Source organism: Typopeltis vanoorti, chromosome 2 (assembly GCF_054136105.1).
Source record: "Typopeltis vanoorti isolate ZY-2024b chromosome 2, IOZ_Tvanoo_1.0, whole genome shotgun sequence".
Taxonomy (NCBI): domain Eukaryota; kingdom Metazoa; phylum Arthropoda; class Arachnida; order Uropygi; family Thelyphonidae; genus Typopeltis; species Typopeltis vanoorti.
This window is the reverse complement of record NC_143550.1, coordinates 93,829,901-93,857,871: the sequence shown is the minus strand read 5'-3', so window position 1 is coordinate 93,857,871 and position 27,971 is coordinate 93,829,901. Positions and strand designations below refer to the sequence as shown.

The window sequence follows — 27,971 nt, the reverse complement described above, 5'->3', positions numbered from 1 at the left end:
ATAACAATGTTTACAACATTATATAAATACAATACAATATGTTAAAGGTTACAGCTTATGTTTTTGACATTGACCGAAATAGTTAATAATTGGAATTGTTCAGTTAATGCTTTAGATTATGAAACAAATGCACTGCGATATAACGCAGTGTCTGAATTATCATGTTCGGTCAGTTGTGGCTAGACTTCCACTTTCCGATATTCGTTTGCACTTGTCACTGCACGTAACAATGAATCTAACACTGCTCATTAAGCAGTGTCATTACAGATAAATTGTATGCTTGCACGTGTTATTTCTGTGAGATACCAAACTTTTATCATTGCTGTGTGTTCGTGGTGAGGGTGAAATATTTTTGGTAAAATCTTATTTTATTCTGTTAAAATAACATATAATTATTTATTTATTATAGATACAAGGCTGAATTATGAAGAATGTCAATGTTGAAAATATTAAAAAGAATTATATTTTTCCGATTATTGTTACATGAAAAAATAGAAATAAAAAATGAAGGTTGTCCTACTCCAGATATTATTATTAGTCAGGAAGGAATAAGTAAAAATAAAAAAATACACCAGGTCTTTTAACAGCAGTGAGTGGTATCGAAAAGTTAAATGGCTTTGCAGTTGTGAAACTAGAAATGCTTTGTTTTCCTTGTTTGCTTTTTGACGGTGATACTGTATGGACTCAAAGTGGTTTTACAAATATAAACAAAATAAAAATAAAAATGTGAAAAGCATCAAAATTCTCAAAAACACATGGAAAATGTTATTTTGTTTTCATTATTAGGATAAGTTAATATTTCCGAACAACTTAGTGAGGCTTATAGAACATCAAAATTGAAACATAATGAAGAAGAGAACAACCAAGAAATATTATTGAAAATAACTGATAGTATAAAATTTTGTGTGCAAATTTGAATTATCTCTTCGGGGACATGATGAAAGTGATTCGTGTGAAAATCCGGGAGTATTTAAGGGATTAATAAATTTCATTGCAACTTTTGATCCTTCTTTGCAAAAACTATTCAAAATGAATTATTACAATGCATATTAGAAGTTTGTGATGATCACATAGCATCAGAAATCAGTGAAACATTGTATGTAGCAGTCATGGTCGATGATACCACAGATGTTTTTGAACATACACAAATAGCGATTGTTTTCCGTTATGAATGTCAAGATATAGTTTATGAACTATTTTGAGGATTTTTCACTCCAGAAAATGCTACTGCAGATGGTTTGTCAAAATGTTTACTTAACAAAATAAACAAAGTATTGAAAAATTATTCAAATAAGTTAATAGCTCAAACATATGATGGAGCTAATGTTATGAAATGTGAGCAAGGAGGGGTTCAATATAAATTCAACAAGTTTTTAAAAATGCTCATTGCTATGCTCACCAACTAAATCTTATTATGAAACATGTAACTTTATCAATTAAATCTGTACGATTATTTTTTGCAATTCTCTCAGGAATAGCAACATTTTTTTTTTCAAAATCTCCACAGAGATTGACAATATTAGATAAGTATGTAAATGCAAGCATTCCAAGATCATCAAACACACGTTGGAATTTTAATTTAAGAACAGTTAATATAGTTTTTGAATAAGGATCATATCCAGGCATCAACAGGATTCTTAGGCTTATTGAAAAATGAAACGTTTATATTTTGGCTAGGACTGTTTCATAAAATCATGTCTCAATGTTGAGATATTATATAACAAATGCAATCTAGAAATATTGATGCTAATAAGATTCAAAGAGCATTAAATGAATTTTATAAAGCAATTTCAAATATCCATAATTCAGAATGCTGCGAGTCTGCTAGTACTACTAAAATTATGGAAAGTAAAGAAGTGTGCGATAGTATCTGCATGGAAGCAAAAGAAAGATTTGTATTCACCAATCATTTAATAGCTGCTAAAATGTTTTTTATCAGGAAAATTTTGAGAGTTTTCATAAAGAGTTACCAACTTATGAAATAAAAGAAATATGTCAAGTTAATTCAATTCTTGTTCAAGAAAAATTAAAAACAGAATTACAAATTTTTTACTCTAGAAAAGAATTTCACAATTTTAAAAGATTACTTTCATTATTAAATGAAGAATATTTAGCAAATTCTTTCAGTGAAATAATTAAACTTATACAAATTTTAGTAACAATTTCAATGACCACAGCAGAACTAGAAAGATGTTTTCTAATTCAAAAAGGGTGAAATCATATTTAAGGAATACCATGAGCCAAGAGTAGTTAACAGCACTCTCTGTGATTTCAAATGAAAAAAAAAAAAAAAACATGATTTCGCAGATTACAAATTTTAATGAAAAGATTATTGAAAAATTTTGTCAAGGCAAAAATAGAAGAATGGATTTTATTTTCAAATAATACTTTTAATAAAGCAAATTTTTTAATATGTAAATTTACTTATTAATAAATTGGTTACTGATTAGGAAAAAATGAATTATTTTTCTTATTTTGTATATGCAGCACCCCCACTTAAAATTTTAAAGTCGCCACTGCTCTTTATATAGCTTCCATTGTTCTCCCCTCCCTCCACCTAATCTATGAAAAATCTGATTTACATTAATCTGGTACTAACCCCTTACCATCTTACATGTTTCAATCTTTACTCCCACCCTCCCTCATCTTTCTATTCCACCAGACTGCAATTTGCATTCCCTCAATCTGCCTTCATACTCCACATTCCAGAGACCAGAAACCACTTTAGTCATCATCTCCAAACCCTTTCCAACATCTCTTCATCCTTTTGAGAACCTGGTGACCAAATTTGTGACATAATGCACTGTGCTGTACTCACAATTTTAGCAAAATGTTCCTGAAATGTTGGGTTCTTATCCACCAACACCCTCAGATCTGTTATCTCCTCCATCTCCTCTAAGCTATCCCCATAAATCCATCCATCTTCAAGGCCCACCTTTCCTAATTGGGTTGGGGGGGGGGGGAAGCTGCAAGAGGAACTTCCAATGGTCGTGATCCTCTGCCACCAAGCTTAGGTGTTCTGGTGGGACTCCTAGATGTGTCCACCCAAGGTTCTGGATATAATCTATCCAGCGAGTACTTGGTCTTCCATGTGGCCTCCCACCCTCTGGCTTGGTAAAGAGGTCCTGCTGGGGGAGCCTCTCTTGCGGCATTCTGACCATACCATCATAACTGTGATCTCTCAACATGGAGAAGCAGCAGTTGGGCAGTGAGGGTTTCCTGAATTGCAGAGCTTCTGACTTTGTTGAATCTTGTCAGCCCTGCAACTCCTCTCAGGAACCACATTTCAGCCGCTTGGATTCGTGTCTGCATTCTTTCGGTCATTACCCAGCTCTCATGACCATAGGTGAGGATGGGGACATAGACTGTACTGAAGACAGCCAGCTTTGCCTTCTGGCTTCGCTCCAGCTTCAATACTACCGAACTCGCAATATTGTGCTTGCTGAACCAATTCGAGTATCTAGCTCTACATCCCACTTTCCATCACTGGTGAATATGGACCCAAGGTATTTAAACTTCTCCACCTGCCTCAGTGAGACTCCACTCACATGTAGAGTGCACTGGGATGGTTGTCTTGAGACCACAAATGTTTCCATTTTGGCCACACTGATCTTCATCCCGGCTTCTGCACAAACAGCTACAAACCTATCCAGGGTCTGCTGCAGATCATCTGTGGAAGAACTTAACAGAACTAGGTCATCTGCAAAAAGCAGCCATCCAATGCAACATCTTCCAATTCTGACACACTCACTGCCTCGGCTGTGCCTATCCAACCAGTCCATAAATATTATGAAAAGGAGGGGTGACAGAACACACCCTTGGCAGAGACCAATGGAGACTGTGAAAGGTTCAGACTTTGTGCTGTTTACCCTGACACAAAACTCCAGGCATTCATACAGGGACTTGATGGCAGCTAATAGTTGGCCATCTGCCCGATACTCCTGTACTACTTGCCAAAGCTTATCCCAAGGAACCCGGTCATATGCCTTCACGCCCACAAAACATGTGTAGACATTCTTGGCATATTCCCAAGATTTCTCAAGGACTTGCCTTAAAGTGAATATTTGGTCAGTTGTGTGTCTACCAGGACGAATGCCACATTGTTCTTCCTGGAGCTTTGACTCAACTATGCTCCTGCACCTTCTTTCCAAGCACCTAGCATACACTTTCCCAGGCAGGCTGAGCAGAGAGAGAAAGAGATGTCATGATAGTTGCTGCAATCTCTACGTTCTTGAAGACTGGTATTATTATGCCTGTCTGCCTGGCATAATAATACCAGTCATTGCTTTGGTGCTATACCAGATAACCAAGCAACCTGACACACTCGAGTCAGCCAGACAACACCGTCTCAATTTAAGGCTTTCAGCATTTCAGGCTGAATTTCATCATCACAAGCAGCCCTGCCCAATTTTAGCAATTTTATTGCTAAATGGACCTCTTCTGCTGTGAGACTAGTCATCACTCCGATCTGCACCTCATGGATGTCCACAGCTGCTGTGCCACCTGGGTTGAGAAGGCTCTCAACCCAGGTGGCACAAGTATTCCCTCCATCTGTGGAGGATATCCTTCTCAGATGTTAAAAGTGCACCATCAGAGGCCTTAATTATCCTTGCTGTGCACGATTTCCTCCCTCGAAGACAGCAGATGGTCTTCTGCCAGAATACTTTGTATGCATTTGCATAGGATGAGTCTAATCTTTCTCCAAAGGATCCCCAAGCCTTCTGCTTTGCTATCTTTACTGCCTCAGCAGCAGCTTTTTGCACTTCAGTGTACCGGAAACACCTCTCAGGTGACCTGACCCTAAGCCATATTAGGTAGGCCTCCTTTTTTTGTCCGGACAGCTTTTTGGACCTCTTGGTTCCACCAAGGTGTCCTTTTTCTCATTGCCCATCGCCACACCGAGCCGCTTTCTGCCACAGCATGAGAGTGCAGAGGCAGTGACAGCTGTTCTGAACAGCTCCCACTCCTCCTCAACATCTGCAGTATGTTTGTGAATCTTTTGAACTTATCTGCAAAATTCTTCCTCACAGCCTCATTTTCCAACCATTTTACGCGGTATAGCTGCTTAGGTCTACCAGCACTGATGGTAGCATTTGGTTTCAGTAGCCATAGAGGGCAGACAACAAGGTGGTGGTGGTCAGTTGACAGTTCTGCCCCTCTCCTCACATGAACTTCCAGCACTGAGGAAAATAGGTCTGCTGAGACTATAAAGAAGTCAATCAGAGACCTTTGCCCAAGTGTATCCCTGTACCAGGTATATTTATGGACTTCTCGGTGCTGGAAGAAGGTATTCATTATGGACAGGTTGTTAGTATAGCAGAAGTCCAATAATTTCAACCCATTCATGCAAAGGTCAGGGTCCCCATTTCTCCCAAACGCACCTCGCCATGCCTGGTCATCTGTTCCAACATGTGCATTAAAGTCACCCACTAACATAAATTATCCGCATAAATTTTATTCCAAAATAAATTTTAAAACCTTACACTTTATTACATTGAACTAATAGCCTCATTCATTCACAAAATCCATTCAAAGTCCACTTGCAGGGCTATAACATCTGTTCTACTCTACATAATCAGTTGAGATAGTTGAGTTACTGAGTGAGCACTTTGCAAAAGTATATCATCCAGGTGGTGACATTGCAGAAACGAATAAACCAGTAGATTATACGGGAATTGTGGTTAATGAAGTGGAGGTGAGTAGTCTATTGCATAACCTCAATGTCAATACATCTGTGGGATTGGATGGTATACCAGCTCGTGTTGTACGAGAAGCAGCTAAAGAATTGTCAGTACCCTTGACCATTTTGTTTAATTTGAGTCTCGGGTCTGGGTTAGTCCCGAGCGGGTGGAAAGAGGGGAAAATAGTTCCACTGCATAAAGGTGGTTCCAAGACTGCTGTAGTAAATTACCGACCGATTAGCATATCAGGAATCATTGTCAAGGTCTTAGAGAAAATAGTCAAGAGGAAAATACAAGATTGGATAGAAGAAAATGGGATACTGTATCGGGGACAGCATGGTTTTGTGAAGGGTAGGTCATGCCTCAGTAACTTGCTCACGTATTATAACACAGTGACGGCTGAACTGGATAAGGGTAATGGGTTTACGGTGATTCTACTGGACCTTGCCAAGGCCTTTGACAGGATTCCACATGGAATTCTAATCAGTAAATTGCAGCATATGGGAATGGACATAGGGTTGGTGAGATGGATAGGAGGGTGGTTGACGGAGAGATATCAGAGAGTGGTTTACTCGGGAGTAGAGTCCACAAGACGGCCTGTGACTAGTGCTGTGCCACAAGGATCTGTTCTTGGACCACTGCTGTTTAATCTGTTCATAAATGATATAGGAAATGATCTGAGAGGAACAGTTCATTTGTTTGCAGATGATGCGAAGTTGGGTAGGGCAATAGTAAATGCAGATGACGTCAAAATTTTGCAGGATGATTTGGATAGATTGGAGGTCTGGGCTAAGGAGAATGGATGTCAGTTTAATGTGGCAAAATGTAAGGTTATGCATTTTGGGGTGAAAAGATTGGCGGCAGTTTACTGCATTGGTGGAACCGTGCTCCAGGAAATTGATGAGGCACGAGATTTAGGAGTGTTGGTAGATAAGGAATTGAAATTTAGGGGACACATTGCAAAAGTGACCAAAACAGCTCATCAAATCACTTGGTTGCTGAAGAATACGATGACAAGCAGAGACAAGCAGGTTATTGTTCCTCTGTATCGAGCCTTGATAAGACCCCATCTAGACTACTGTGCTCAGATTTGGTCACCTAGGTTTCTTCTTGATGGGGAGGAGGTGGAGAGGATCCAGAGGCGAGTGACCAAGATGATAGCAGGTCTGTGGAATGAACCGTATGAGAACAGGTTGAGGATTTGTGGGTTGCAAAAATTGGTTGATAGGCGGAGGAGGGGAGATATGATTGAGACATTCAAATTACTGAAGAGTTTCTATAAAATTAATTCAGAAGATATTTTTAAGAACAGGGCTGGTTGTGAGAGGACTAGGGGACATCCATGGAAACTGGGCAAAAGTGTGGTTAGTAAAGGTGTTAGAGCTGGGTTCTTTACTTTTAGAGTAGTGAATGAGTGGAATGCACTCCCTGAGTCTGTGGTGGATGCTGTGACAGTGAATGAGTTTAAGGCGAGGTATGATAGATACTGTATGAATGTCAAATAGTTGTGATGAATATGATTTGGGGCCTCCCTCGATGAGTCCAATGACTCCCTGGAGTTGCCCGTAATAATAGTAATAGTAATAATTCTTGTAGATTAGCCAAACATTTAGTCAAAGTGCTCACACAATATACTGGCAATGGGTTCTCCACTCTCTCCACCCCTGGTCAACTTCTTTATGGAGACCTTTGAAGAAAAAGCTTTAAACTCTGCTCCACATAAATCCACTGTTTGGCTACACCATGTGGATGATGTGCACACTATTTGGCCACAGGCCTAGATACACTCCACAATTTCTCAACACACTTAAACAATCAACACCCCAAGATCCAGTTTACCTTAGAAAAGGAAAACAACAACAGTCTCCTTTTCCTAGACACTCTGATTACACGTCAGCCTGATGAATCCTTGGCCTTCTCTATTTACAGAAAACCTACACATATAGGTAGATATATTCACCAGCAGTCATCCCCCCTCCAACAATGTGGTATTATAAAAACCCTATATAAGGACAAAATTACTCAGTTCAGATAACAATGCCCTAACTACTGAACTTAACACCATATCCTTAACACCTTCTTCAGGGCTGGATTAACCATTAAGAAAAAATAAGCACGTGCTTAGGGCATCATGGAAAGGGGGACACTACAGAATTTCTGCTTTAGTTAGATGATGAATTTAATTTAAATTAACTTTTAATTAGTTTTTCATTGTTTTTATCTTTTCTTACTGTTAACTTCTTTGTTTCAATAAATAATGACGTGTAAAAGGCATAATAAAACTCTAACCACGTGCATGACGGTTCGTTTACACCGTATTATCGCTCACGACGCTTTCTGGCACTACCATTGCGTCAAATGAGGCAAATTTTTATAATTAACATAACCATTTTATTTTTTATTTTCCTGTTTGTTTTAGGTCTTGTTTTAATAAATTAAGTCTTATAAAAGGCTCCAGAAGCAAATATAAAACAAATCACATGGTTGTCTCAGAAACACGCCTCCGGTAAAAGGCCTAGCTGTTGCAGAAGTGTGACTCCAGTAAAATAAGAGTTAATTAAAGCACGAAAGCACAAGATTCAGCTGTAAGCCGAAAATTAAATTGTTCGTATGATTTTGCCTGTGATATGTGTAACTGTGTTGATTGCCACCTAATGTTCAACAAAATAATCTTCTTATTTCTGTATTTAACAGATCCCAAGAACCAAGATGAAACGTGTCCAGTTAGCTGACTAATTGTGCACTTCACGAAATGAATTTGAAAGATATGAAGCAGCTACAAAGGAGATGTTGATTACAAGGCAGCTCAAACTTGCAATCGTATCAGAAGGAAGGTACCCAATGACGAGATGCTCCAGAGGTATATCTGAATGCCAGAGATAAATTTCGTATCACCAGCTTTTACACAATTGTTGACAAACTTGAAACTGAGATGAGAAGAAGAGTAGAGATATACAAAGAAATATCAGAGAGATTTTCTTTTCTAAGTGATGAGCCACATAATGCTATTTCAGTGACTTCATCATCTACTGAAATTGAAAAGTATTCTCAGTGTTGTCAAAAGCTGATTGATGCTTACCCAGAGGACTTGAACACTAATTTCTCAGCTGAGCTTCAGCAGTTTCACTCATATGTGTGCCATAAGTTCAGTGCAACAAAAAATGTAAAAACAAGATTCGGTCATGCTAAACTTTATAAAATAATTGTAGAAGGCAATATTGAGTGGGCCTTTCCAAATGTAGATATTGCCTTCCGTATATTTTTAACATTAATGGTCACAAATTGCTCAGCTGAGCGTTCATTTTCTCAGTTGAAGTATATTAAAAATCCCATCAGAACAACTATGCAACAAGGCAGGTTGAATGCCTTATCTCTACTAAGTATAGAAGCAGATGTGTTACGTAAGATTAATTTTGAGGATCTGATCAAAGACTTTGCAATTAAAAAAAGTGGGAGAAAACTTTTCAAATCTAAATAAAGTTGAAGTATACAAAAATAAACATTATTTTCCATCTTATTATAAGTTTTGTTTCATTTTGAAAAATAAAAATTTATTTTATGGTTTATTATTGTTTACTTCATAACAGAAATTACTCTAATTCTATCACCATTCCCTATATCCGGGGTATATCCAAAAAAACTACCAAAGAAAACCTAAAAAAATATAACCTCGCAACTAGTTACAAACCACATAAGAAATTGGCATCTCTTATCTGCTCCACCAAAGACCAGCCACTTCCCATAGACCTACCTGGAGTATACCAGATCCCTTGCAGTTGCAAACTGTCCAATTACAGCCAAACAAACAGGAGAGACAATATCAGAATATCCAAACACAAGGACTACATCCGGTTTCACCAATACAGCCACTCAGGACTTGTGACCATGCACTAGACACCCACCACAGAATACACTGGAAGAAGACCACTTTATTAAACCACAGCAAGTACAAGTATGAAAGATTATTCTTTGAATCAGCCTCAGCTTTGAAAAACTTCCCAAACCTCAACAAATTTGGGTGCATGAGACTACCCCAAATTTAGGAAGCTTACAATCTAAGAACATCAGCTTACAATCTAACAGCCAAGACAACTCAATTTAGCCTGCTAGAGGACACCTTTAGACTCTAGGACTTCAATTGCTTTTCTTCAGCCTCATTTACTTAGTTTTAGTGCCTGTGTGCACATATTGTTATGTGATTCCTGAAGATGGTAATGTAACATTGCCAAAATATAGGTAGTCATTAATAAAAGTTTTTATAATTAATAACATAGTTTATGTTGTCGTTTCCTAAATAATTAGAAGTATGTCTACTCCACATAATTCTTCACAACTTTGTGCATCATCTTCAAACAACTGTATATCACCATTGAAGCCCTTCCCAATATCATTTGTATACCAATTAAACAGCAACAGGCCCAAAACGGACCCTTGGGACAGACCACTGGTGACTTTCCTCCTCTGGGATATGATTCTCCCATACATGACTTGCTAATAATTATCAGACAGCCAATCTTCAATCGAATGCACTAATCTGCTATTCAATCCTATCCATTCTAGTTTTATTACTAGCTTGTAATGTGACAATCTATCAAAGGCTTTAGCAAAATCTAAATATACCACTGTATATGCTTCCCTTTTGTCCAATGCACCTATCACCTTGTTATAGCAAGTAAGTAGATTGCTAAACCACGATCTTATTTTAACAAACCCATGCTATCCATCAATGAGAATGTTGTTGTCATCAACCCAATTCTGCATCCTGGGCCTCACTAGCCTCTAACATCTTTACTACAACTCCAGACAAAAAAGATTTGTCTGTAATTAGAAGCTTTAGTCTTATCATCCCCCCCCCCAACTTTATAAAGCAGAACAATTTTGCCCTTTTCCTACTGGACAAATCTAAGACTAGTTAAAGAGGTAAGTTAAAGCCTTTGTTAACTTCCTCGAACATTCATTCTACTACATGTGGTGATATTTCATTGAGTCTTACTGCTTTATTGATATCAAGTTTACTCAATTCCTCACATACCTCCTGGTTGCTGGCTCATTGGATCAGTGGCTCCTCCTCACTGCTCTCAAATTCTGTATAATGTTACTTTCATGAGGATGAAATACATTTATAAATTACTCATTTATCATCTTTATTATAGCTTCCTCAGTGGTTATAATTCTTCCCTTTTCTCCAATCAGTCATCCTTCCATAATGATGATTCTTTCTTCTAGCTATGTATAGAAAAAAAAACTCCTAGGAGTCCCTTTGGCCTCATTAGCTAACTGTACTCATATTGTACTTATGCTACCCTTACTGAGTTACTCTCTTGCTTGCTCTCTAAACTCATTGTGCGTACACTCACATGTTTACCAGAGGCTCTGTCTCACAGAAGTGAAGCAGAAAGGCCTTTAACCTACATCATGGCAAACAATTATATGTAGCATCCATAGTCCAGCGGTACCCACAGCAGCATACTGGCTAAGGAGCTAGCCCCATCCAGGCACCAGCTAAGGGATCCAAGAAGAAGAAGACATGTTTATCATACCTCATATACTTGTCTGCTCACCATTCTAGCTTTTACTAATCAAAACTGTTGCCCTCTACTTCTTTCATCTTTTATCTTCTGCCCATCATTCACTACTCTTAATATAAAATCATTGCCCGTCATTACAATATTGTACTTTCTACAAACTCACATTCTGTCATCTGTTTGAACCAATCTTTTTATCGTCTACAACAATATTTTTCTTAGTACTGCTTTAACTATGCTCACATGAGCCAAGTTTGTAACATTGATTGAATCAGTATGCCCAAAAATAATTGGCATAACTGAAACTTGGTTGACCGACGATGTAATGATAATGGTCACTTCATAAATAATTTCCACAAGTTGAATACTATTCATATCTAAAAACCATATGCTCCCATTCACACTGATCAGCAGAAAGTGAAGGATAATAGTGCATTGGGAACATGGTTAGTTTGTTGCCCAGGTATGACAGTAGTGAACTGAGGAAAGCAATGATATTGAATAATAAGATGGCTGAATTGTGTTAGGGAGAGAGTGTTCAATTTGTGAATGTATAGAATAAATTCGAAGGGAAGTTGGAATGCATTTGAATGGGTTTGGTGTTGGTCCAATTGTTGTTTACTAAGAGTACATATGGTTCATATGAAATTAGTATTACTAAGAGTCAGAAAAGAGGTTGAGAAGCAGTTTGTGGAAGGATGAGGATGGATACAAAGGCACAGAAGTGATTACAGCAGAGCAAAGTGATGCAGTGCAAAACGGTAGGGATGATAAGAATATAAATGAAAATCAGAGTCAGGATTAGGGAAACAGGAATGGTCAGGATAAAGAGAGAAGGGTACTACAGCAGAAAGAGTAAAAAGTGATTGTGTTGATGGGGTGGCTTCAAAGAGTGGAGAATTGTTATGCTTGTATACTAATGTATAGAGTATCAGAGTCCGTGCGGTTAGCCTAGTGGCTTTGCGCTTTGCAACCATATGCCTGGGGAAGGAGTGTCCTAGGTTTGATTCCCATCAACAACGTGAGGAACTTAAGGATCTTCCTCAGCCACAGCCAAGTTAGCCAGTCTTGGGCGTGGACAGCAGGGCTTTTCCACCAGTTTATCTGGGATTTTTCATCCTGCAAGCAGGCAAACTGGACCCGTGAACACACAGGCTACAGTCATAAAATACGGCAAGGAAGGCAACGGGAAACCACCTTGCATCACTATCTCCATAGTAATCAGCTGCAACCCTCTCAAGAGAGAAAGCCACAGGATCAGATCAGATTATTAGAAATAAAAGAGCTGAGTTTGTAACGTTGATTGAATTCGTATGTCCAAAGATAATTGTTATAAGTGAAACTTGGTTGACTGAAGATGATATACTGACAGGACTTGAAATGGTGAGATAGAGAATTTTCTGAAAGGACAGGAAGATAAACAGAGGAGGGGGGGGGGGTATTATTAATGGTAGCAGAGTAATTGTATCATTCAAGAATCAATGTGGAAAATAGTAATGTGTGTGTGAAGATTTTGAAGCTGTTTGGTGTGAAGATGAGATCAGTAGAATAGTATATCTAATAGGATGCTGTTATAGGCCAGGGAAGATGGAGAGCATTGATTGTGAAATGTTTAGACAAATTAGTTGGGCAAGTAAAAGGAAGATGATCCTAATGGGAGAATTTAATTATAGGAATGTGGATTGGAAAGAAGAGATGATGTATAGCAGGAGTTCTCAACCTGGTTGTGTTCACGGGTACATTTGAGATTGGGAAGAGAGTGGCAGGCAACGATATTTTTTCTATGAAAATTTATACTTGCTTATCCTATCAAATGACAACAATTAACAAATTAACCAACTATGAAAGTAGGATAAATACACATGTAACATTTATTATACAACTAAATTAAACCATCGTACAATAAGCAAAAACATATCTCTTTACTCTGGATAAAAAAATAGTCTTCTTCCCAATTGCTGTTCAATGTATAGGTTTGTTGTTTTTCATTTGGATTACTCATTTTGAGGTAAAATTTTTAAACACGAGAAAACAATGTATGGTCAAAGCATGCTGAATTGACACATCCCTCAAGTAGACTAAATACATAAAACATACGCACAAAATTGGCACTGGTAACACTCGCACTCAAAGGCAGAGGAATTACAAAATGTTCATAATATAGCATAAATGTTAACATTTTTACGATTTCAATAAATATTATTACTAGTAGAAAACTTACATTTTCCAGTTTTAATTATATTTTTTTCCTTATTTAATAATTGACAGCGTGGGCTTGCAAATGCACCCCAGGGCATAGGGTTGAGAACCGCTGATGTATAGTAACAAGGAGAACAAATTTGCTGAGTTTCTGTAGGAAAACTATCTAAAGCAGCATGTGATGGAAGCAACATGAGGTTTATCAGTATTAGATTTGGTGATATCCTTGCAGGATGTGGTTGTGAATGAGGCATCAACACTGCCACCTGCTGGTGAAAGTGATCATGAGGTATTGGTTTGGAGGCTAGTCAAACAAGAAAAAGTTGTTATTAAGAAGGCCTATTTATGGATCTATAAGCTGAGTGATTATCAGAAGCTCCAAATACTGACAGTGCATAGGAAATGATAAGACAGTATCTAACCCAAGCAATGCATAACTGCATACCAAGAGTTAAGTGAATAAATAAGAGTAGGAGTGAGATGGATAAACGGTGAAATCCGGCAAGCAGTGTTACAAAAGAAGTTGTTATGGAGGAAGTACAAAAGAGTTTAAAGATGCATGAAGAATATAAAGTGCAGGTCAGAAAAGTGAAAAGCATGGTTAAAAAAGAAAAAGCAGAATATGAGAGGAGACTGGCCAGTCATGTCAAAGCTAATCCAAGGGAATTTTTCTGCTATGTGGCAAACAAGAGGAAAAATAATTATGGCAGGTTGATGCTGGTGGATAGTTATGGTAGCAAAGTAACCATAGCAAATTTAAAGCTCTGATCATGGCAGGAGAGCAACCAGCAATAGCCGAGCCTCAGTTAGAACTTCATTAGCTACAGCATTGCCATCCATTACTCTCCAAGGGTATTGGATTGAATGAATCAATCACCGCATCTCACGGTCGATTGATTCCAATCTCCATCTTCCCATAGCAAATTATATAGTGGAATTCTTTAATGAACACTTCATATGTGTATATCATAGTGGTGTGAATGATGCTGTGCAACATGTAAAAGGGAGGCAAGAATTAGGAGAATTAAAGGTGAAAGAATCAGAGGTGTATCAAGTGTTGCTCGAGTTAGATGTTAATAAGGCTGTGAAAATGGATGACATATCACATATTTTTAAATAATGTGAAAAGAGTTAATCATGCCCTTGTGTCAGTTATTTAATGAAAGTCTTGCAATGTGGAAGATTCCTAAGGCGTGGAAAGAAGGCAAAATAATACCTCTTCACAAGCATGGTTCGAGAACAGAAGTTTCCAATTATAGACCAGTCTATATACCTGCAGTTGTGATCAAAGTACTGAAAAAATTAGTTAGAAATAGAATACAGGATTGAGTTGATGAACATAAGATTCTCTATGATGGTCAGCATGGATTTGTGAAGGGCAGGTCTTGTTTTAGCAATCTGCTTATACTTTATGATAAGGTGACGAATGTGTTAGGTAAGGGAGAATCATATACAGTGATATTCTTGGACTTTGCAAAAGCATTTGATAGATTGCAACATGATAAGTTGATATACACACTGCAGAGGATAGGAATAAATAATATATTGGTTAGATGGATTGGAGACTGGCTCTCTGAATGACACCAGCAAGTTGTGTATGATGGAGTCGAATCTCAGAAAAGGAAGATGACCAGTGGCATGCCTCAGGGTTCTGTTCTTAGGCCCCTACTGTTTAACTTATTTGTTAATGATATTTCATGTCGATTGACTGAGGATCTTCAAATATTCGCTGATGATGAAAAGTTAGGTAGAATTATCAGAAGTAGTGCTGATGTTAATTCCCTACAGGAAGATTTGAATAGACTTTTAGCTTGGACAAATGAGTGGGGTTGCAGTTTTAATGTTAATAAATGTAAGATATAAGGCTATGTACTGTATTGGTGAAACTGTACTTCAGGATCTTGGAGTGATGGTGGATGGCGGACTGAATTTCTGAGAGCACATCACATGTGTTGCAAAGACATAAACACATCACAACCATTGCATCCTCAGCTTCTAAAAGACTAGAATTTCTCTTTTGCTCAAGATGCTACTTCACCTCTGAACAGCTGTTAACCTTATACAAAATCACAAATCTTCCCAGCTATTGAATATTGCTCTCACATTTGGAGTAGGGACCCCCCTAAAAGCTCCCTCAAAATGCTTGACTGAATACAGAGAAGAGCAATTAGACTTATTAATGACCCATCTCTTACCAACTCACTCCCTCCCACTTTCACACAGACGTTTGGTTTCTGCAATGGAAAATGTTCATCTGAAATAGCATCAATAATTCCCCCGTTTAGTACTAAGTTCATTGGAACACGTGCAGCTGCTGCTCAACATCCCTTCACAGTGCACTTTGAAACCCACAGAACAAGTTTCTTTTCCTCCTTCATCCCATCTACTGCTGTACTGTGGAACAGTCTTTTCCCTGATTTGTTTCCCAAGGAATACAATATACAGTCTTATAAATCAAATGTAAGCAAGTTCCTCTTTTCCCAACCCACTATTCATATACAGTACTAATGTACCATAGGTTGATCAACCAATCTCTCATGTATGGACTCAATATATATATATATATATATATACAGTGGTGCCTTGGTTAACGAAGGTAATTCGTTCCAGGATTACCATCTAACCAAAACTGTTGTTATCCAAATTAATAAATCGATTAATTTGTTCTGGCTCCTCCCCACAACCATAGTACATGTTAAAAATGCAGATAAAACTCATTTAAAATGTCATAAAAATATGGTAAATATCATTTATTTATTATACAGTATATGTATTGGTTACAAAAAAATTAACATTAATAAAATGAATTGTTCATGAAAACAGTTTTTAATTATCAATCTTCACCAGAAGGACAATTGAGCTCACTTCGGAGTTTTTTGACAAATGGACCTGTAAAAAAACATGTCTAGGGTCATTTGCTTCTGCCTCTTTTTTTAAAATTATTATTATTATTATTATTATTCCGGGCAACTCCAAGGAGTCGACAGACTCATCAAGGGAGGCCCTAACATCATGTCAAGAACAACTATTCAACATTCACACAGTATCTATCATACCTCGCCTTGAACTCATTCATGGTCGTAGCACCCACAACAGACTCTGGCAGCTTATTCCACTCATTAACCACTCTCAAAGTAAAAAACCTAGCTCTAACACCCCTGCTAACCACATTCTTGCCCAGCTTTCATGTATGGCCTCTAGTCCTCCCACCACCAGTCCTATTCTCAAAAATATCATCTGGATTAATCTTATAGAAACCCTTCAGTAATTTGAATCTCATATCACAATCAAATGTTTCTGAAAAACTGCATGGGCTTTTCATTAAATAGATCTGCAGTTCTGATAACCTCAGATTTGTTTGGATTCCATTTCATAGCAACATTTTGAACTTCCTCCCACTTTGCCAAAACATTTTTGATTTCAGCAGTCATAATTTGTTCTTTCTCTCCATCCTCATCTTCAGATGAAATTTCCATTTCCTTCACATTGCTGCTTGAAAAGTTATTTTAGCTCGTCAGTAGTCAGTTCTCAGTCATGCATCTCCAATAATTCTTCAACATCTTCTTCCTCTACTTCCAAGTTAAGATCATAAGCAGTTGCCACAATATCCTTTACCAATTTGTGTCCTTCATCTGAAGTTTCTTCATTACCAAAGAAAGGACACCGTTTCCATTTTGCTGCTCTGAGGCATTTCATTGTTACTTCTTGCCAAACCTTTACAATTAGCCTAATTGATATGACAATTTTGAATTCTTCCTTCCAAAATTTTCTTAGGGTTATGTTGGTAGCCTCACACATTTCAAAGCACATGGCAAAAAGTGCCTTTGTATAAAGTTTTTTAAAATTTGCAATTATCAGCTGATCCATAGGTTGAATCAGAGATGTAGTCTTGGGAGGAAGAAAAATCACCTTGATAAAATCGAATTCCTCTGGTAGCTCTTCTTGTATGCCCGTTGGATGGCCAGGTGCATTATCTAAGGTTAAAATGGCTTTTAGAGGCAGATTGTTTTGCTCAAGATAAGCTTTGACAGTTGGTCCAAACACTTTGCAAATCCAGTCTCTAAATTCTATTCTTGTGAGCCAGGCTTTGCTGTCAGACTTCCACAAAACACCGAGATTGAATTAAGAGACATTGAACTTTTTGAATGCTCGGGGATTCTCTGAGTGGTAGATTAACATTGGTTTTACCTTGCAGTCTCCACTTGCATTTTCAGCTAAAAGCAATGTTAACCTATCATTCATTGGTTTATGCCCAGGAAGTGTTTTTTTCTTCTTTTATGATAAATGTCCTGTTGGACATTTTCTTCCAAAATAACCCAGTCTCATCACAATTGAAGACTTGTTGAGGTAGGTATTCTCCTTCTTCTATAATTCTTGTAAATCTATTGACAAATTTATCTGCTGCTGCTGTTTTGTCAGCACTAGCTGCCTCTCCGTGTCTGACCACACTATGAATTCCTGTTCTTTTTTTAAAGTTGTCAAACCAACCTCTGCTACCTTTGAAATCATCATCATCTACCTCAGAAATTGATCTCGAAGTCTTCTTTTTCAAATCTTGATAAATCTGTTTAGCTTTCTGACAGATTGCATTTTGAGATGTAGTATCGCCCGCCATTTCTCTTTCTTTGATCCAAATTAGTAATAGATTTTCCATTTGCTCAAAAAGAAGCCCTGTGACATTCAACCTTGAAGTTCCCTTAGCAACCTTAGCTACCATAAGGTCTTCTTTCTTAGCCAAAATGCTTGATATTGTAGAATGACTGGTTTCATATATTTGAGCTAGCTGCATAACTTTCACACCTTCATGATGTTTTGCCATTATTTCTTTCTTCTGTTCAATAGAGAAAATTTTTCTGCTTTTTTTTTTTTTTTCCCTCACTAGCTTTCTTTTTGGGATCCATTTTGCACACGGTAAAAAAATTACTCTATATAAAAAAAAAAGATACGCAAAATATGGTATTATTACAAATTGTACAACACTAAGACAAGGGATACAAAGAACATATCGTCACCTGAAAATAAAAGTAAAAGTTCAAAAAAAAAACTTTTTGAAATAAAAGTTAACAGTTAAATTCGAAACCTGCAATTTTTGACTTAGTGCATTTTGCTTGTAAGGTGACGATATTAGATACAGCACTTACCGTAACATACACTGATTAGCAGCTTATAGATACAACGATTATTATACAGATGAGATTTGATTTTCCCTTTTGATGGTGAATGAACAGTGACACGCACCCACCGATTTATTGTCTACATGAACCAACACATAAAAATAAATACTTAAATACTCATTTTCATCATAAAACGCATTTATAACCACTAATTTTAAAATAAAGCACAGTGCACGGAAAACGTAAACAGCTGGCCACGATGGGTCAAACATATCCGAGCTTCACAGCTATGCTGCGTGGCTGTTCTCTATTCGACAATGTCTTCCCGCGTGTGGCTGAGTGCGATCGGAAAATTCCAGTTTTTTAGATCGGATAGAGGTTCACATAATCAAGAGTCGTTAACCGAAGCCTGAGTCGTTAACCAAGAGATTTTTTTTCTTATAGCCACTCGTTGTTAACCAAGTACGTCATTATCTGAGGCCGTTGTTAACCAAGGCACCACTGTATATATAAAACTGCACACATCATACAGCTGCTATGATAAAAACTACACTGACATGTTGGGATAAGGAGATGGTGGTCGTGCCTCTATAAATCTGGTCAGACCCCATATGGATTACTGTGCTCAGATTTGATCACATAGTTTTTCATTGTGATGTGGAAACACTAGAGAGGATCCAAAGATGAATAACCAAAGTGATATCAGGACTCTGGAGATGAAGGAGACTCTGGTTATGAAGAGAATTTGAGAGAATGTGGATTACAGAAGTTGGTGGATAAGAGGAAAAGAGGAGATATGATAGAGACCTTCAAGTTAGTTAAGTGATTCTATCAGATTAATACAGAAGAAATTATAAAAATAGTGGATGTTAAAGATGGGAAGAATGAGAGGCAATCCCTGGAAATTGTATAAAGATGTGGTGAAGAAGAATATGAGGAGTAGATTTTTACGTGGAGAGTTGTCAGTGAGTGGAATGCATTGCCTGAGTGCGTTGTGAGTGCAGGTAGTGTAAATAACTTCAAAACTCATTATGATAGACAATAATATTGCTGTCTGGTCCTACTCAGAGTCAGAACTACTTCCGTTCCTGAAGAAAATAAACTCCTTGTACTACCGTATCACGTTCACTACTGAACATGAATCCAATAACTATCTACCGTTTTGGATACCGTAATAATTCAAAATCCTACAAATCATGTTGTAGATATTATCAAGCATCTTGTACATAGAGCTCATATAATCTGCTCTTTTAATTCCCTTTTGTTAGATGAACTGTTTAAAATTAAATGCAATCTTTTGTCCAACGAATACAACAAAACTACCATTAAAAATTATTGATAAGTATAATCCATCTACTAGACTAAGATCCAGTGTGAATAGAATTTTAATACTCTACCTTAAAGGAATCTCGGAACAAACAGCAGGGATTCTTTGCAAATTCAGTCCATAAGCTTCCTTCAAACCAGCTCGGAAAATGTCTATGCCATCTACAAAGGATACAGTACCACCTCTCTTCTTACCAAGTGTCTATTAGGTACCCTGCTCATTATCTTTGCTATTTTGGAGACTGTCCACTTATATTGCATTTTTGGAATCAGATAAGTCCAGGTTTGTTCCTCATGCTACTGGCACTAAGCAGAGGTTTCTTCATTCCAGCAGGTTCAAATTTAATCGTTTTTTCATTGAAACACAAAACACTACAAAATCGTCCAAACCTTAACCACTCTGACTGCAAGTCAATCTCTAGGTTTTGGGAAGCGATTACTGTTAATTGTTCCTAATAGTTTTCCTTTAGAAATTTTATATCTATTTTTTTTTTTTTATCCATGCAACTTTTACAGTCACCTCAGCTGTGTGATCAAGACATGAGCTAGTAGGCACATGCTTCATGTGCCAAAACTATTTGTTATATGTTTGCACCAAGTCTCTCTTGGCAAACATATAACAAATAGTGCATCTTCTGCTTCCAAAAAATTAGGTTTTCTTTTTTGTTATGGGCATTACTTTAACTCCAAACAGTTTCTAACTTTATACAAATTGCAAATCTGACTAACCACTGATTCCTCTAAGAGGAATCAGTGGTTAGTCAGATTTGTAACTAATTCCTCTAAGAGCTAACTAAAGATACTAGACTTTGCACAAAAAAAAAGAGCAGTCATACTGATAAATGATCTCTCTCTCTCTCTCTCACTCACTAATGCACTTCACTCACGTTTATACAGGTACTCAGTTTCTGCTACTTGCATCTTCTACAGATCATCAGAATTAGCATCAATAATACCCCATTCAGCAGCAGCTAATCAACACTATCTCACAGTGCATCTCCAAACTCAAAGAACAAATTTTGTCTCTTCAATCATCATCCCTTCCCTTCCACTGCTGTCCTCTGGAATAGTGTGTCATTCACGTGTTCACTAAGGAATACAATCCACAGCTCTTCAAGCTAAATGTGAACAAGTTCCTTCTTCCCCATCCATGGTACTTGTATTATTAGTTGATTAACCTCTTGTGGATGGGTTCCCCATAAAAATTTTGGATTAATTTTTGTATTATTAGTTGATTAACCTCTTGTGGATGGGTTCCTCATAAAAATTTTGGATTAATTTAAAGGCCACTCCCAACTATAACCTTTCTATTCATGATATACTAATGTACAGGTGACTCCAAATTACAAACATAATGCATTCCTTGAAATATGTTCCTAAGTTGAATTTTATTTTTTGCATAATATGTATTGTTAACCTCATTAAGGGATCAGTAAACTTCAGACATTATAGAATGTTCAGAAGCACAAGATTCTGTGTTAGTTCAAATGAATTGGGGGTTGCAATTTATTGGTCAGTGCAGTGTTCATAAGTACGAATGGTTCGTATCTTGAAAGTTTGTAAGTAAAGGTTCAACTGTACTATAAGTTTATTCACAAAAATAAATTTGGAAATCACACACACACACACACATTCCCAAATATGTGTGTGTGTGTATGATTCACTTTTACTGATTTTTTTTCAACAACCCCCACTTTTTTCATCCATTTTTTTAAACCTCTCACTCTTTTGCTGATAACGTCCAAACTTGCTAAGATGTCTGAAGGTCCAATGTAAATATCTTTTACCTTCTCAATAAAATATGTACTGTTCTTGATGAAAGAAGATGTTTTTCCTGTGTGAGGTAAAATCATGTTAGTGAGATGTTTTGCTAAATTAGAGATCGGAGAGTCTCTTCCATCCACTATCGGTCTTAAGGGAATACCTATCTTATGTATTTTTGGTACCCCATAAATTCTTGGAACTAATGGGTGTTTTGATTGTAGAGTTCTTTTAAGTTCTTCAGTCCAATTAGGCATCTTTTTAATTAGATCATTGGTTTTATTGTGAGCACGCCATGTGGGATCTCTGTCTAAAGGTCTATAGGTATTAGAATCTTCAAGAAGAGTTTTCATTTTATTGTTATAATCTTCAGAGTTCAAAACTACTGTTGCATTCCTTTTATCTGCTTTGTCTGATAAAAGGAATGCAACAGTAGTTTTGAACTGTCTGGTTTTAGTTCTTTTGAGGGATGTATGTTCTGTGTAAGGAAGGTTCCTTTGAGGTAATTTGCTTTGCAGTAGTAAAGCTGTGCTCTGTATGCAGATGAGATCTGATGTATCACCAGGTAAATTTCTTATTCCTTTTTCTATTTGAGCAATTATGTCAATTTTTGGTAAGAAACGTGGCGTTAAGGCAAAGTTGAAACCTTTCATGAGTAGATTTTTTTTCGATTCTTGATAGGACTCTTGAAAAAAGTTTAATAACTACTTTGGAATAATCTAGGTGTTTTCTTTGTTTTTGTTTTTCATGAAGAAGTAAGTTAAATTTTTTGATTAAAGTATCAAAAATTCCGATCAGAAATTGTTGCAGCTTTGTTATATGTGATGATATCTATGTTGTTCCACAGGTCAGATGGAAGAGATGTAGCTAACTCATCATGTAGAGAAAATGTATCTCAGCTAATTTGTGCTAATTCTGATCTAGTGGCTGAAATTCTTTATCTCAGAATCGCTAGTTCCATTCTTGGGTAAATTTATCAGAATTAGCACATATTAGCCGAGATACATTTTCTCTACATGATGAGTTAGCCACATCTCTTCTGTCCGACCTGTGGAACAACATAGATATCATCATATATAACAAAGCTGCAGCAATTTCTGATCGGAATTTTTGATACTTTAATCAAAAAATTTAACTTACTTCTTCATGAAAAACAAAAACAAAGAAAACACCTAGATTATTCCAAAGTAGTTATTAACCTTTCTTCAAGAGTCCTATCAAGAACCGAAAAAAATCTACTCATGAAAGGTTTCTACTTTGCCTTAACGCCACATTTCCTACCAAAAATTGACATAATCGCTCAAATAGAAAAAGGAATAAGAAATTTACCTGGTGATACATCAGATCTCATCTGCATACAGAGCACAGCTTTACTATTGCAAAGCAAATTACCTCAAAGGAACCTTCCTTACATGGAATACACATCCCTCAAAAGAACTAAAATAAGACAAAAATATCGTTATAATCAAAGCAGATAAAGGGAATGCAACAGTAGTTTTGAAACTGAAGATTATAACAATAAAATGAAAACTCTTCTTGAAGATTCTAATACCTATAGACCTTTAGACAGAGATCCCACATGGCGTGCTCACAATAAAACCAATGATCTAATTAAAAAGATGCCTAATTGGACTGAAGAACTTAAAAGAACTCTACAATCAAAACACCCATTAGTTCCAAGAATTTATGGTGTACCAAAAATACATAAGATAGGTATTCCCTTAAGACCGATAGTGGATGGAAGAGACTCTCCAATCTCTAATTTAGCAAAACATCTCACTAACATGATTTTAGCTCACACAGGAAAAACATCTTCTTTCATCTAGAACAGTACACATTTTATTGAGAAGGTAAAAGATATTTACAATATACCTTCAGACATCTTAGCAAGTTTGGACGTTATCAGTCAATTTACAAATGTTACAAGAAACGAAACTGTGAATCTCCTTGAAGACCGCTTTCCTCCGGACATCATAGATCTTTATAAACATTGTATAAATAATACTTTTTTCATGTATCAAGACAAATTTTGTGAACAAAAAGGATTGGCTATGGGCTCTTCCCTCTCTCTGGCTTTAGCTAACTTATTTATAGAACATTTTGAAAATAATGCTTTAATCAATTATCATAAAAAACCAAAATTTGGCTATGCTATGTAGACGATATTTTCATCATTTGGCCAGGAACAACAGATGAACTCATTGCTTTCAAAAATTACCTGAATAATTTACATAAGAATATAAAATTTACTTTAGAACAAGAAGAACTTAGAAAACTTCCTTTTCTTGACATCCTATTAGAAGTCAATGAAAAAGATAATAAACTTTCTTTCTCAATTGAAAGTTTATTTTTCACTTGGTTAGAGTATAATAAATTTAGTTTAATCCTTTATCCAAGTGTGAGCAAACAAAGTTTGCCTGAAAGTATCTTCAGGACTGGGTTAAGGTGGTACAACACCAGGGCAACTCGTTGCAAAGGTGGAGCAAGCTACCAACACTCCTATATCAGTATCACCTATAATGCAAAACACATCTCCTTGCAGATATGTCTAATGTTATGCATTAAGGGAAGGGCCACTACCCAGACTAGTTTCGACCTTTATTGAGGTCTCTTCAGTGGGAGCCAGGCCCAAGTGGAGGTATCAGGCAGAAGCATTAGCAAGTCATCTCTACCTATAGGTAGAGATGACCTACCTATAGGTAGAAATGCTTCTGCCTGATACCTCCACTTGGGCCTGGTTCCCACTGAAGAGACCTCAATAAAAGTCGACACTAGTCTGGGTAGTGGCCCTTCCCTTAATGCATAACATTAGACATATCCGCAAGGAGATGTGTTTTGCATTATAGGAGATACTGAGATAGGAGTGTTGGTATCTTGCTCCACCTTTGCAACGCATTGCCCTGGTGTTGTACCACCTTAACCCAGTCCTGAAGATACTTTCAGGTGCAAACTTTGTTTGCTCACACTTGGATAAAGGATTAAACTAAATTTATTATTTCTTTCTCAATATATAGAAAACCTACCAACGCAGGATGATTTCTTAATGCGGCCTCACATCATCACCACCCTTCGCAAAAAATAGGTCTAATAAAAACCCTGAGGGACAGAGCTTGTAATATTTCCAGCACAGAAAAACAGAGAAATGAAGAATTGGAATATTCAACACAGATCCTCAAAAAATGGTTATGAACCCAAGACTATCAAAAAAATCCTCCACACACCTCCTACAAGCATCCTACAGAAACAAGATTTCAAAAACACCATCGCGCTTCCATATATCAAGAATGTTACAGACAAGATGGCTAAATTACTAAACAAACAGAACATCAAAGTAGCCTTTCTGCCACTGGAAAAAATTTCAAGATTTCTATATCCCCCGAAACCTCCACATCGTCCTTTAAAAAAAACAGGTTTTTATAAAATTTATTGTTCTTGTGGCATCTGCTACATAGGACAGACAGGAAGATCTGGGGGAAATATGCATGAATGAACACCAAAAGGATGTACAAAACAGAAGAGAACACAAATCAGGGTCTAGATTTTCATACCACTTCCACCGGCCACAATGCACTCTGGAAGAAAACAAACATGTCTTATATAGAAAAAAACTGTTACATAAGGAAATTTAAAGAAGCTGCAAACATGCTTAGAATTTCAACACAATGCAATAAAAACCAAGGCAAAAATATCATTATAATCAAATTCTACACCAAGTTTGGTCAGCTGAAAAACTAGATTTAGATAGCATTGTGAAACAGACTGAAGAATTGAAGCAGATATCACCTGGAAAAATTTTCAAGATTTCTATATCCCCCGAATCCTTCACATCATTCTTTAAAAAAACCAGGTGTTTATAAAATTTATTGTTCTTGCGGCATCTGCTACGCAGGACAGACAGGAAGATCTGGGGAAATGTTGTTAATCCATATAGAGAATGGATAGACAACATAAAGGACTGGTGTGGAATGGGTGTATGGGTAATGAGTATGATATGGACATTTTAAGAGGAGAGGTAGAAAAAGCAATAGGACGGCTAAAACACAACAAGAGTAGTGGTAATGATAACATCACTGGAGAAATGATTAAATATGGTGGTGAAAGTATGGTTACAGATATGCACCAACTATGTAATATGGTATGGAAAGAAAGAAAAATGCTAGAGGAGTGGGTGAAATTGATATTAGTGACATTATACAAGAAAGGAAATAAACTACAATGTAAAAATTATAGAACAACTGCCTTGACAAGTCATCTTGGTAAGGTGGTGATACTGACAGAAAGATTGAGAACACAACTGGAAGCATACCTTACAGATGAGCAAGCAGGCTTTAGGAAAGATAGAACTACAATTCAACAGATTTTGACAATGTGGTTAACAGCAGAGAAAGCTAGGAGAAAAAACAAAAACATATATGCTTGCTTTGTTGATTTTCAGAAAGCATTTGACAGTATCAACCAGAAAGTGACATTGTCAGTGCTAGAATCATATGGAATTGACAAAAAGCTAATAGCTATATTAAGCGATGTTTATAAGAATGCAGTTGCAGCAGTTAGAATAGGTGATGATTTGGGGAAATGGTTTAAAACAGGGGTCGCCAAACTTTTTTGACTGTCGACCCCTTAAGAGTTTCTTGACTTTTTATCAACCCCCTCTATTTTACTATTATGTAATTTTAATATTATGTAATATGTATGTTGATGAATTTTAGAACATTAATGTTCACTTGTATGTCGATGTGCAAAAATGAGACTGGGATCGAATACATGCAAGTATAAGTAAATAAGCAACCGCGTGCGTGTTGCAATCTCGCTCCCGCTGCACCAGCTGGGCAGGAACCACCGACATCTGTTTATTGGTAAATATGTCATTTTGGCCTACTTGATTGACCTCCGTAACTATTTTCATGACCTTGCTCCATGTTATAGGTCCTATTCATGTCACTGTTCCCACGATTCACTCTTAATTGCGTTGTCATTCAGGATGGAGGTAATCCAAGTTAATCGAATTAAATATTATCCATACAATGATGTCTTATATTTTTCTATCGACCTCCAATCGGCCCTTGAGCCCGAATCAACCCCTAACAATGTTATATCGACCCCTGGGGTCGATATCGACCACTTTGGCGACCACTGGTTTAAAACAAGCAGAGGTACTTGATATTGGACCCCTTCCCCCTTTTCTAGTACCTCTGCTTGTTTTTTTTAAAAAAAAGACAAATCTGTGTTGTCACCATACATTTTCATCGTGCAATGAATAAAATGAAGGAAGATGCAAAAGGAATATAAGTGCATGGGATGAGAATTACCAACTCAAAATTTGCAGATGACATTGTTATTACTGAAGAAGGTGGAAGAGAACTACAAAAAACATTGAAACTGTTAAATGAGGGAAAAGATCTGGACTTGTTATGAACTTGGAAAAAACAAAGACAATGGTATTTGGTGAGAAGAACATGAAACAAAAGATACAAGTGGATGGAACTGATATAAAAAATGTAGAACAATTCACATATTTAGGAAGTAAAATGACATACGATTTGGACTGTAAAAAAGAAATAAAGATCAGGATTGCAAAGGGAAGAACAAATCGGAAGGCTATGGATAACATGTGGAAAAGTAAAGTGATCAGCCTGCAAAAAAAACTAAGAGTACTGGAAACATGCATCTTTAGTGGTGTGCTGTATGGATCTGAAACGTGGGTAATAAATAAGGAATCAAGAAAAAGAATTTTGGCATTTGAAAGAACTTATTACAGGAAGATTCTAAGAATAGGATGGTACAGAAAGTCACAAATGAAGAGCTCTATCAAAGGAGATAGATATCTACCAAAGGAGAGTCTAATGTAGAAGATTATAAAATGGAAGCTGCAATTATTTGGACACATCTGCAGAATGAGTGAGGACCCAAAGATAAAGACATTCATGCTTGGTATTATGGATGGTGTGAACAGAAGAGGTAGACCATATAGAGAATGGATAGACAACATAAAGGAGTGGTGTGGAATGGGTGTGCAGAAACTGTGACACTGTGCACTGGACAAAGAAAGGTGGAAGAAGATAGTGAAGGAGGCATTGGACACCAACAGGCAGTGAGCCCATGGTTCGTGATGATGACGATGATGAAATTAAAGCTGCTTTAGCAGACTAATTTGAAATAAATTTCACTGCTGAAATAATCAAATTCATCAAGGTACACAGACTCTACAAGGACTTATCTCTATAAAATGAATTTTAATATATGAACTGTTTCTATATAAGGCCATGAAATTTCAATTCATGCTTTACATATGCCAATCAAAATATTAAAACAGCAAAAACAATACTAATAATAAATAATATGTATATTTAAAATGCCATATCTTA

General features: G+C 36.8%; 1 protein-coding gene across 4 annotated transcripts in view; it reads right to left on the bottom strand.

Annotated features, from left to right (window-relative positions):
- LOC150109260 (uncharacterized) overlaps positions 1–27,971 on the bottom strand; it is a 251,177-nt gene that overhangs the window by 186,032 nt on the left and 37,174 nt on the right. The window lies entirely within an intron of this gene.